The sequence below is a fragment of the Anabrus simplex genome, chromosome 4 (genome assembly GCF_040414725.1).
Source record: "Anabrus simplex isolate iqAnaSimp1 chromosome 4, ASM4041472v1, whole genome shotgun sequence".
NCBI classification, from domain to species: domain Eukaryota; kingdom Metazoa; phylum Arthropoda; class Insecta; order Orthoptera; family Tettigoniidae; genus Anabrus; species Anabrus simplex.
Genome location: NC_090268.1, coordinates 52,112,013 through 52,125,574, shown reverse-complemented (window position 1 = coordinate 52,125,574; position 13,562 = coordinate 52,112,013).

Here is a 13,562-nt window from a genome sequence, read left to right as displayed (position 1 = left end):
ACAAGGGTTAGCTGCCCTAGAACAAGGGGGTACCGTACGGTAGAAGCATCAAATGTATAATAATTTTCGCACTATTTATCTTAAGATAAAATGAGCTTATGTATATATTTTTGTAAAAATTTTGAATTTCCCCTGTTGTAGCACAACAGCTATCTCCGATCAGGAAAACTTTATTTTTCTTTACACATACTGTACAAATGATGATTTACCATTGCCAATGAATCTCGTAAAATATCTAAACAAATATCTCTCAGATATGAAACAGGAATACCAAAACGAAGGAAGAAATCCATTGAAAATTTTGTGACAGATCCTCGCGCACCGAAGCGTAACCCAATCACTTCCCAGGAACTATTGGGTATATGATACATTTCTTCAAAGTACTTAAAACAGGGTTTGTAGTGTCTCTTCTTTTCAGAATCAACTTCTTTGGCCTGTGAACTGTTACTCGCAAACCTTATTGTTGGATCAATAACAACGCCGGTGTTTCTCTTCCTGTCGATCGCGACAATGTCTGCACGGTTACTGGATCCTTCGCTGGAGATATAGTGCACATTTATTTCAACACATGTTTCGGTTCTCTTGAACCATCATCAGCTGGCTGGTAGTTAAATTGACAAAAGACATTATAAAACATTACTATAAAAGTGATACATAAATGTATGATGTGTTACGATAACACAAATTTAAGTCAATACGGAATTATCATAAGGTTTATTGTGTCTAATAGTTATTTTGCGTTCATCACCTTCTTGAACCACAGATTTGACAGATATAAGTGCACAATCAAGTCAGTCACGTCACGATAAGAATATTTCTGTATCTGTAGCGGAATAATAAGTTGAAATCAATCCTATTTCTTCTTTCTATGTTGAATCCACTTTGCGAATATTTGCGATCACTATTTTTATCGACTGGTGCTCGAAACAGATCACAGGTAGATTTCCCATACCAGTCCCTCAGATTATTCTGCCACGATGGTCTTATTCTATCAGGACCTCGATTTCCTTCAATCCTACCTTGCAAGAGATTGTATTTCTCTGGGTGACGCATCATATGGACAAAATATTCAAATTTGCACGTTTTGATATTGCTCACTATCTCCTTTAGCTTTCTCATGCGCTCCCTATTTCCCATTTTGTCACTCTATCTTACATGAAGTAAGCGTCTACAGAATCGCATTTGAAATGCTTCAAGCCTTTTTAAATTTGTGTCTGTCAAAAACCAGCTCTCTACAACTTAAGAAAGGATGTAAATGCAACATCTGACAAGCTTGGTATTCAATTTTAAACTTAACGTGTTATAACAAAGATTTTCATCCTCTAGAATAGCTGACTGGAAGTGGTAGATGATGATGATTATAATGATGATGTTAGTTGTTTAAAGCTAGGTCAGCTGCAACGGAATGAAACGATAATTAAAATTTCAAAAGGTATCCACTGACTAAACTATAAAACGAATGATGATGACAAAATGACCACGAATCCAAAACATTCAGTGGATCTAATTCAAAATGCCATCTTTTCTGAGGCGATGCTTGTTGTAGAAAAGGGTCCAAAATCCAGGTCACCGGCCCCTCATAATAGTGTTAATCACTGGCAAAGCAGAACTATGGTGTTCATACTATAGTGGCACTAATCACAGGTAACTGGACGCATGGTGTTCCTCCCATGGTGGTACTAATCACAGACAATGCCGACCCATGGTTTGTCACACGTAATGACACCACTCGCAAGCAACAAAGACCCATGGTGTTCCTCATATAAGGGCATCACTCGCAAGCAATGCAGAACCATGGTGATCCTCACATAGTGGGACTAATTACGGGCGCCGGTATTCCCATGATGTTACGCATGTAGTGGAAATAATTACAGGCCACGTATACTCTCGGTGCCGCTTAACTAGTGGCACTAACCGTAGGCAATGCAAACCTACGGAGTATCACGCATTATGGTACCACCCACACGCAACATACTGTAGACCCATGGTGTTCCTCACATTATGGTACTACTCTCAGGCAACGCAGACCCATGGATTTCCTCAAATTGTGGTACTAATCACGGGCAACAGCCTGTAATAGAGAGGAGCGGCGTAATAGAATAGTGAAGTAGTAAGCAAATACGCAGAAAGTGAGGGCCCCAGAGGATAAACAAAATATTTTTAATGATCAACAAGAAATATAAGTTCCTATTCATAAGATTAGAACACCAACATGAATAAGCGAACAATGAAAAGCGTAGGAACAGCTCTGAAACCAAGCAAAAATATGCCACATTTACAATGTCACATTGGTAGTGGAAGTACATCCAATTAGTAAATATAAATTTAGGCGTAACACAGATAGAATTACAGAAGTAGTGAAGGAACTCCAAATAAAAAAATAAAAAGAAAGAAGCGAAATGATACGATAGAAACGCAAGGGAAGGGGCGGGAGGGACTAGTAGGAAGAGATTCTTCGCCGGGTAGCTTTATTTTCTGGAAAAATGCGAGTGTAGATGAAGCAGTAGGTATTGCAATCACGTAAAATAGGTGATTCAAATTAATGTTCTTCAGTCCAGAGTATTGTTCCCATAGTAAGTTAAGTTGAAAAAAATGAAGTTTACATATTGAATGTTAACGTTGACACTGGCTGGCTGAACGAAAATGTACATAAGAGTTCAGATATAAAGAAATGAAATAAGGCCAGATGGGCCAAGAAAAAGTCTAAAGTCCAAATAACATTATGATTTTTCTTGCTCGCCAAGCTGTCTGATATAAGTAACAAAGATGGCAATAGCCAAATAATAAGACGGCACACAAGTCTTCGGTGCTCCACCACTCCGTAACGACGCGAGACTGACTTGTGAGGAGTGGAGCCCGCGTTTTATAGCACGATGGAAAAAACTAGAAGTATAGATGAGAGAGAGAGCCGGCGTTTTGCAGAACAATGACGTCATAGTCACAAGTCCATAGGTGTACGTGACAACAGGCGAGCAAAGCAGTACGTAGCAAAGGCAGCAGCAGAACAGTCGAAAAGAGAAGTGGCGGCAGAAGGTAGGAATGTAGGAAACTTGCATATTTGTAGAGAGAATGTTACAAGCCAAACCCGTGGTGTTCCACACATAGTGGTACTAGTCAAAGGCAACGTATCTCCGTGGTGTTCCTCACATAGTGGTACTAGTCAGAGGCAACGTATCTCCGTGGTGTTCCTCACAGAGTGGTACTAGTCAGAGGCAACGTATCTCCGTGGTGTTCCTCACATAGTGGTACTAGTCAGAGGTAACGTATCTCCGTGGTGTTCCTCACATAGTGGTACTATTCAGAGGCAACGTATTTCAATGGTGTTCCTCACATAGTGGTACCAGTCAGAGGCAACGTTTTTCTATGGTGTTCCTCACAGAGTGGTACTAGTCAGAGGCAACGTATCTCCGTGGTGTTCCTCACATAGTGGTACTAGTCAGAGGCAACGTATCTCCGTGGTGTTCCTCACATAGTGGTACTAGTCAGAGGCAACGTATCTCCGTGGTGTTCCTCACATAGTGGTACTAGTCAGAGGCAACGTATCTCCGTGGTGTTCCTCACATAGTGGTACTATTCAGAGGCAACGTATTTCAATGGTGTTCCTCACATAGTGGTACTAGTCAGAGACAACGTATCTCCGTGGTGTTCCTCACATAGTGGTACTAGTCAGAGGCAACGTATCTCCGTGGTGTTCCTCACATAGTGGTACTAGTCAGAGGCAACGTATTTCAATGGTGTTCCTCACATAGTGGTACTAGTCAGAGGCAACGTATCTCCGTTGTGTTCCTCACATAGTGGTACTAGTCAGAGGCAACGTACTTCAATGGTGTTCCTCACATAGTGGTACTAGTCAGAGACAACGTATCTCCGTGGTGTTCCTCACATAGTGGTACTAGTCAGAGGCAACGTGTTTCTATGGTGTTCCTCACATAGTGGTACTAGTCAGAGGCAACGTATCTCCGTGGTGTTCCTCACATAGTGGTACTAGTCAGAGGCAACGTATCTCCGTGGTGTTCCTCACATAGTGGTACTAGTCAGAGGCAACGTATCTCCGTGCTATTCTTCATATAGTGTTACTGCGCATAGATAACGCTGACCCATTCTGAACACAGGGGAGCCGACACATTCCAGCGCAGCGTACGGCACCTGTTCTAGCATGGACTTTAGTCTACGCAGCCGAGTGCCGACAACCCCCTCGCCTGATCTCGGTGGGATACACACGATGGTACTAACCACAGGCAACGCCCAGACCCGTGGTGTTCCGCACGTAAGAGTACTGCTGCTAGATAACGTACATCCATGGTGTACCTCACATTGTGGAACTAGTCACAAGTAACTTCGACCAATGGTGTTCCTCACGTATTGGTACTAATCACAAGTATTCATGGTCCTAATGTCCGACTCATTGGCTGAACGGTCAGCGTACTGGCCTTCGGTTCAAAGGGTCCCGGATTCGATTCCCGGCCGGGTCGGGGATTTTAACCTTAATTGGTTACTCCCAATGGCCCGGGGGCTGGGTGTATGTGTTGTCTTCATCATCATTTCATCCTCATCACGACGCGCAGGTCGCCTACAGGAGTCAAATAGAAAGACCTGCACCTGGCGAGCCGAACCCGTCCTAGGATATCCCGGCACTAAAAGCCATACGACATTTCATTTCATTTCATGGTTCTAATTTCATCATCCCTTGGGTGCCCCTTTAAGTCACCTCTTCCGACATGCAGGGGATACCGTGGGTGTATTCTTCGTTTCCGACTCCCACCAAAAGTGGGTATGTACCTTTATTAAAGTCATGACCACTACCTTCCTAATCCTAGCTCTTTTCCATCCTTACGACACTGGAAACCTTGGATGTGTTAGTGGGAATTTAAATGACTAGAAATGGGTCTGCGTTGTCTGAGAGTGGTACTATCAAATACATCCCATCAATATGTATAAATCTGGCCTTTAGTGTTCGCTGGGACTTTGTGTCCTTTCGAAGACACAAGGAGAATGTCACTAATCAAAGGAATCTCAATTCTTTCATAGACGTGTCTTATGCACGTATAGCAAAAATAGGTGCCAGTAGTTTAATTCCTAAAGGATACTATACAATTTATTTAATAAAATTTACTTTTACAGGGCCTTATTTACACAAAGAGTGTTCTGAGATTCAGCAATTTATTGTAACCCCGCATTAAATTGTTTCAGTTACCTGTAGTTTGGGATTATGCAATTTACAAATAAAAGCAGCTGAGTTAAATTTCTGCATCGCCGGGCTGAGTGGCTCAGACGGTTAAGGCGCTGACCTTCTGACCCGAACGTGGCAGGTTCGATCCTGGCTCAGTCCGGTGGTATTTGAAGTTGCTGAAATACGTAAGCCTCGTGTCGGTAGATTTACTGGCACGTAAAAGAACTCCCGCGGGATTAATTTCCGGCACCTCGATGTCTTCGAAGAATGAAAAAGTAGTTAGTGGGAGGTAAAGCAAATAATATTATTAGTTATTATTAAATTCCTGCATCAATATTAGGGCTACTTGTAGCATAGAATTCAAAGATTATTCCTTCAGTTCTTTGACGGCCAGACCAAATCTTCTCTGAGCAGCAGATGAGCTAGTGTCATGGACGCTAGAACGTTGCCTGGCACGCGATAAATTGCTTACAATGAGTCGCCTTCCGTCGGTCCTCCGTGCTGTGCTCATAACCCACCAGACGTGAGAACAGTTCCAGGCAGAATGAGGGATGCAAATGGAAACGAAGAGCAGAGTCGACACTACTGTTTATATTAAGTCTCTCTTCGTCTGTCTCCCGTTTCTCTTCATACGTACTCGCCTCCTGTTCGTCGCCTCTTATCTTTTATTTCTTCTCTTAACTTTTTCCTTCCTCGGTGGGACTTTGTTATTAGTTTCCATCCGCCCTATCTTTGTTGAAACCAACTCCACTTCACAAAGTATACACATTTATGATATCTCATTGAAAGTTTAAGAAAGCGGTTTCTTTATTGGAATGTCCCTTATTGTCTCCTTTTGAAGTTTATTAACAATTACCTGTTCGAATCTCTTCGTCTTATTTACTTCTTCGTTTCTTTAATAAAAGATCAAGTTTGAAAATTACTTTTATATTGGGGGAATGTGATTAACTCCAGAGTACAGAGAAAAGTATAATTTTACAGAAAGTTAGGACTGAATATCGACAGTCAGCAAATGTGTATTCATCTCTGCCTATCAATACCGTCGAGATTTGCTTAGTAATTATGTACTATTTGCTTAGTAAATACAGGTCCTACCAAAAGTCTAAGGACACCTGCGTATTTCATTGATATGGTACCTGTCCTAAAATTTTTAGGCTCAGCAGTACGAATTTTTACAGGAAATTAATACATATTTAGGGGAACATTTCATGAAATTTTCATTAAAATATCGCTCTTTGTTTTGAAGTAACTGAATTTTTTGTTTATGATCATTGGAAAGAAAGTTGCTATATTTTGAATAATTGAGGAAATCTCGACAGTGCAATATGGGGATTAAATTTAAAAAAAATTGTTATGGAGATACAAAGATACCTGTAGAATATTTATAATTGTAATAGAGCAACAGAATATGTTCCCATTTTAAAAAAAACCGCTACGTAATAGAACCACAGAAAGTGATCATAAAACAAACATTCGTTGACCCTAGCTGGACAGGAAATCCTTCAAGCCACCCAAATCTTTTGTGTGGTATATTTACACTACAGTGCAACACACAAACGATCTCGGTGCGGGGGGGGGGGGGGTTGAATGGGAACATATTCTGTTGCTCTGTTACAATTATAAATATTCTACAAGTATCTGTGTCTCTCCATAACATGTTTTAAGGTAATCCCCATATTGCACTGTCGAGATCTCCTCAAGTATTCAAAATATAGCAACTTTTGTTTTCCAATGATCATAACAAAAATTTCAGTTACTTCAAAACAAAGAGCGATACTTTAATAAAAATTCCAGGAAATGTTCCTCTACATATGTACTAATTCCCTGTAAAATCTTGTGCTCCTGATACTAAACATTCAAGGATAGGAATCATATTCATGAAATACGCCGGTGTCCTTTAACTTTTGGTGGGGCCTGTATATTGAAGAGGCCAACATAATTCTAACCTTCCAAATGCTACGTTCACGACCATTTTTTGAACATTTCGTTCGAGATGTCCATGAGCATTATAGGGGTTTCCAAACCTACGAAACATGTGAAAGAAAGGAAAAGGGAACGAATGGAAGAAGGAAGCAAACGGCCAGTTGATTGTTCATACCGTGTCCATAGCCATAGAACTTGGGACTTAGAATGAAAATAACTGGATGAAGATGATGATGTTTTTGTTTAAATGGGCTTAATAGCAAGGCCATCGGCTGCTAATGGTACGGGGTGCAACGAAATGAAACGAACAATCAGTGGATCCGATTCTCAATGTCTTATTTTCTGAGATTATGCTTGTTGTTCACTGTGGATCAAAATTCAAGTCACCAGCCTGGTAAGGACAACGTGACACACATCAGGACCCCTCATGTACCTTCCTTCTGGTGAGATATTGTTACAAGCTCAGTTTCGATGACAACTGGACTATTCTTCCCCAAGAATTACATCGATTGAGAAGTGTGAATATCCTCCTTCAGAAAGCAAGGAGGAAGATAACTGGCCAGAAATATCAGCTCCTCCAGGAGCTTAAAATAGTCCTTCCGAAGGATTGGCATCGTTACTATGACTCGTTACCTCATGAAGCCAATTAAAAGAAATGCTTTTATATCTTAGAGGTGAAGCTTCCACGGTGTGAAGAATTATTTAGTTTAATTTCCGGGTTGAACCGTGCTGTAGTTGTCTGTATATGACGTACAGTTTGCCGACGTTTCGAATACATTGCAGTATTCTTTGTGAAGGCGACTGAAATACCCCTACTCGATCCGAGGTAATCAGTCTCCCAGGCAGCAATTTACACTACTAGAGTGGCCCTGACCTTGGCCTTTGATATCCTAGTCTTTCTGGCTGACGTAAGCCCTGGCTGTCTCGTGAGCGTTCTGGAAGATATGTGTCAGAGCCAGGTAGTGGGGGCTTGCCCGCGCTGTTATGTAACGGGGTTTCGGCCCGTGTGTTTATGTTGTGGTCTGTATGTCTTAAACTATGAATTATAGGCATCCAAGAATTACTGATTTTATACCCTTCTTCTAAATTGATGTTGACTGGATGTTTCTTGATTTTGATAGCCTCGCGGATTTTTCCTTTCCAGATTCCAAGGGATAGCTGCTAGGATATTGGTCTTATCAAATGATATTCCGTGCCTTGTTTTGTAGTAATGCTTGGCTACCGCTGAAATATCTGTGTTTTGGTTCATGGTGTGACGGATATGTTCTTTTAGGCGGGTGGAGATCAGACGTTTTATTTCACCAGCGTTGGAAGACAAAAAAGAGTAAACAAAGACAAAAATGGCAAATAAGAAATATGCAGTTACAGAGACAAACAACAGAAACCAAAACCATACATTTGGATGAAGATAAATTTTGAGTAAAGTTAAGTCACTGGAATGAGGAGTAAATTCACAGAGGCGAAGTAAATAATAATAATAATAATAATCGTATGGCCTCAGCTACCGTGTGCAGACATTTCGATTTGACGCCATCTGGCTATCTGCTCTTCAATTTCGACGTTCCGTTTTACTCTTGGTCTGCTAGATGGCAGACAGAGTAAACCGGATCTCTCTTGGGCGTCTATGGCTGAGATTTAATTAATTTTGTCGTACTTTGTAATTCGTCTGTCATCGGCACTCAGCCGGACAGGGTAACGATATTGAATATAACTTTCCACAGCCGGCCCGTACTGTGAGAGATGGGAATACACGAAGACACTGATTTCTGTTAGCCCAGCGGGCTCCTTTTTATATCTGCAGGCCGGATCATGTGGTTTCAAATTGACGAATATTCTACATTTAATTACTCGGCTATCCTTCCACCGATTTTTATGAGATTTGTATCATTATCATTTGTTAAAAGAGCCTAAACGATTACCTGATTATAATTTTGATAGCGCATTCCATTCCTGAGATATTGAAATAGAAGGAATGGAACGTTCGATAGTGACGTCACCTGGCCTTGGCTACCTCTCTGCAGCGAGCGGTTGAATGTCTCGTTCTTACTTCCGCTGCCTGCGCGTACAGCGGTCCTTTCAAACCCTTAAAGACGGGTGTTAACACGAGTTACGTTGGAAACACTTTGACGGAGAATGTCGTCGTGGCATTCCCGTTTAAGTATGTATGTATTTTTTTGTATGTATGTGTGTATGTATGTATGTATGTATGTATGTATGAGAGGGCAGTGTACGTTTACTTTTGAGGTGGACAGTACATTCAAACTGAGTGCTCAATACCCTGGTAGCTGCGCCGATATATATATTAGCAATAACCGTATCCAAGCGGGACTGCAGATTTGTAGATTGTTCCCAGAGGATGACACTGATAAACAATTGTGCATTCCCACGGGAAAGATGATGAACTGAAACCTCTGCTCTGTAGATTGGTACAAAACAGCCATGTGCCATGTGCTAGAAAATTCGAGAGTTTATTACGTTCTTGTAAATAAAAAAACAATTCGCTATATCAGAGAAAGTATCTGGCAAAATATTTCTCTCAACTGAAATGCACATATTAATTGGCCAGTATTGAGTCCGGTTCATAGGGTACTTGGACTGATTTCCGGTTGGTCTGGGAATTTTACCCAAACCTAATTAATTCCATGGCTCAGGAGCTGAGCTTTTTTATTCGTCTTAATACACTGTTCTTCATTTACATACAATCACCCGTCACAAAATCATGCAATAAATACATCCTACCAGATAGGGTTAGTATCAGAAAGGATATCCGATCTTAAATCTGGGCCAGGTCCACACATGAAACCGTCATCGCGACCCCACAAGAAGGTGGGAGTAACTACTGAAGAAGGAGAGGAAGAATAATAATAAGAATAAGAAGGCGTATGAGAGTAGTGATACTGGTAATAGCGAATGGTTTGCCGTGTTCGAGAGGAGTAGCTGTTATACAAGATAGGATCAAAAGTTAGAGGTCTCAACGAAGGGGGGATCGAATGGGTGACTTAGTTTCTAAGAAACAGAAATTAGAATATTAGAGTAGGTGAAGCATTATTTGGTCCTGTAGTGATTAAGAGGGGGTTCTGCATGGCAGTATCATTTTACTTCTATATTATCTTATAGAGGAAGGTGTGAAACAACGTCAACCGGGTGTATGAGCGTTTGAAAGTTGGTCGTACTGATAAGTAATTTTTAAAAATTACGCCGATATCTCGCGCGGTGGTCATTTTATCTGCTGCTGAAGTTAGCCAATTAGATCGCGTCGTGGGCGATTTCAAATGGGCTTTGCACGTCGCTTTTAACCGACTTGAGATCGCCAATTGAAGTAATAAATTTCTCCAAAGGAGGGACTTGCTAGTGTTTGATGCTCATTTCTCGGTATGGCTCTCAAGTTCGACCAAGTCAAGTGCAGATTTTTTTTTGCTCGGGGCTTTACGTCGCACGGACACAGATAGGTCTTATGACGACGATGGGACAGGGACGGGCTAGGAGTTGGAAGGAAGCGGCCGTGGCCTTAATTAAGGTACAGCCCCAGCATTTGCCTGGTGTGAAAATGGGAAACCACGGAAAACCATCTTCAGGGCTGCCGACAGTGGGGTTCGAACCTACTATCTCCCGAATACAGGACACTGCCTGTATATTCATACTGATCAAAAAAGTTACGCAGATTCTGTTGTGTTGAGTGGAAGTGATATTTAATGTGAAACTCAGAATAGTAATTATAACGGAAACGTACACTTCTCGGTAATTTTGGATATACAACTCAATCACGAGAGTCAATAACGTGTTGGTCCTCCAAGAACCCTGAGGCAATCCCACTCCTCGATGGTGGCACCTCTTACGGTCTGATCATAAATACTGTTGCTATTAATAGTTGGAAATTTCTCTTATAATAAAGATTCAAGCATTCTCTGCGCAGGTCATGTCCGGAGCAGGTGTTGGGCAGTCCATTCTCCGGATCCCACGACGCTCCCTGTAATCATTAACAGCTGATGTGCGGTATGGACTAGTGTTGTCGTCCTGATGAGTAATCCGACCTCCCACATTTTCCACAAAACCATTTACTATAGGTCGGAGAATGTTGTGTTCATATAATGCGGCACTAATATTTACTTGAATGTGGTCCATTGGTGAACGGCCGTCGAACATGATGCCTGTCCAGAACCTCTAAGCTGTTGGTGAAGTTTTACTGAAAATGGTACATTGTAACGTTCCCATCTTGCCCTCCATATACTCAGAGAGTCTCGTCAGGATTTACACAAAGTCACTATTTACCAGGGAAAACGTTCTGCACAACGTTGTTGTTGTTGTTGTTGTTGTACGTCATAGTGTAAAATTTGGTAATACATAACGTACGTGTGAATTTGTGTATGGCGGTGTTGTAATGTTAAGTTCATAGTAAGCTCAACGTAGTCCGGCTCCGGATGTAGGGAGCAACGCGTCCGCCTGTCACCCGGCGGCCCCGAGTTCGATTCCTGGCTGAGTCTAGGGTTTTAAATTGTAAGTGATTAATATCCCTGGCCTGGGGACTGGGTGTTTGTGTGGACCTTAACGTTCCTTTCCTCACATTCAACACTCTACATTTCCTCCATTCCAATTACACGCAGGTTCATATGAAATGGTGCAAGTAAGGGCAAAAGATCTGTATATGTCGACGGCCTGAAGAAATAGCATTTAAAAAGGCTCAACGTATATTATTGTATTATTGTGTGGATGTCCGACTCGTTGGCTGAATGGTCAGCGTACTGGCCTTCGGTTCAGAGGGTACCGGGTTCGATTCCCGGCCGGGTCGGGGATTTTAACCGTCATTGGTTAATTCCAATGGCCCGGGGGCTGGGTGTTTGTGCTGTCCCCAACATCCCTGCAACTCACACACCACACATAACACTACCCTCCACCACAATAACACGCAGTTACCTACATATGGCAGATGCCGCCCACCCTCATCGGAGGGTCTGCCTTACAAGGGCTGCACTCGGCTAGAAATAGCCACACGAAATTACTATATTATATTGCGTTAATCTGTATATATGATGGGGCTGGATTTGAATTTTATACTACTAGTATTTCTTGTAATATTTTCTTTCCATCGACTTGCTTGGAGTAGTTGTTGTTAGATAATCATGCGTTAACTTTATCATCACACTATTGTAATTGATCATTGCCAGCGGGTTATTTCCGAGTTGCGATGTACTTGTTAATATTAACAAATTGATCTCGTCTCCAAATCTAATGTTTTCTGGCCCATCGAACTCGAGTAACCTTGTGATGTTGTCGAAAGAGTCCTAATGACTCTCCCTGAATACAGTCCTCCGTCATGGAGTCTATTGCACACAATTTGGGTACTTACGGTAATTCCTGTGGCGTCTCGTACCTCGTGGCGCAGAGTAGTTAGGTGTCTTCGTGCACATACATCATACGCGCTTTGAGTTGCTACTGTCCTGCAAATACTGCCGCGCAATGTCGATCTGCAACTGAATGGCTATTTTGGAAGTTTTACCACAATCTGAAGACAACACTGTTGGCAGCGTCAACTTGTCTCATGTTCTTTTGCATCAAAGTGATGGTTTTGATGTGATCTGATACAGACATATTATAGCGTTGCATTCTAGTGCACAGTGCATAGAAGCGAGGCACAATGACAAGCTTGCTTGGACGTGACCTCAGCTTTAGTGTATTGCATATTATTTTTTCCCAGGCGTCAGTCTTAATGTCCCTAGCTGTGAAGAAGGCAGAAGTGCCATGATTTAATTTTATATATTGTCGATCGGAAACCGTTTGTGAATTCGTGAAGTTCTTTCAGACTCTGGATACATCATTCTGACTGATCCGAAGGCGATCGATGATATCAACCTGGCGCCAAACTTCTTGCAGCAATGTTGCAGTTCGAATGCGCTCAATAGCAAGGATGTTTATAATGTTTACCTCAGTCCTACCCGAGCTGGCTATAGAGGGTAGTCGGAAACGACGTGAACCGTGTAAATTGCATTTACAGTAAGATACAAAAGTTGAAAACTAGAAAACCGGCTGGAATTGACAAGATTTCTGGGGATATACTAAAGACAATGGGTTGGGATATAGTACCATATCTGAAGTACTTATTCGATTATTGTTTGGTTGAAGGAGCTATACCAAATGAATGGAGAGTTGTTATAGTAGCCCCTCTGTATAAAGGAAAGGGTGATAGACACAAAGCTGAAAATTACAGACCAGTAAGTTTGACGTGCGTTGCATGTAAGCTTTGCGAAGGCATTCTTTCTGATTATTTTAGACATGTTTGCCAAATTAATAACTGGTTCGATAGAAGGCAGTTCTGGTTTAGGAAAGGTTATTCCACTGAAGCTCAGCTTGTAGGATTCCTGCGAGATATAGCAGATATCTTGGATTCAGGAGGTCAAATGGACTGTATCGTGATTGACCTGTCTAAATCATTTGATAGGGTGGATCATGAGAGACTACTGGAAAAACTGAGTAC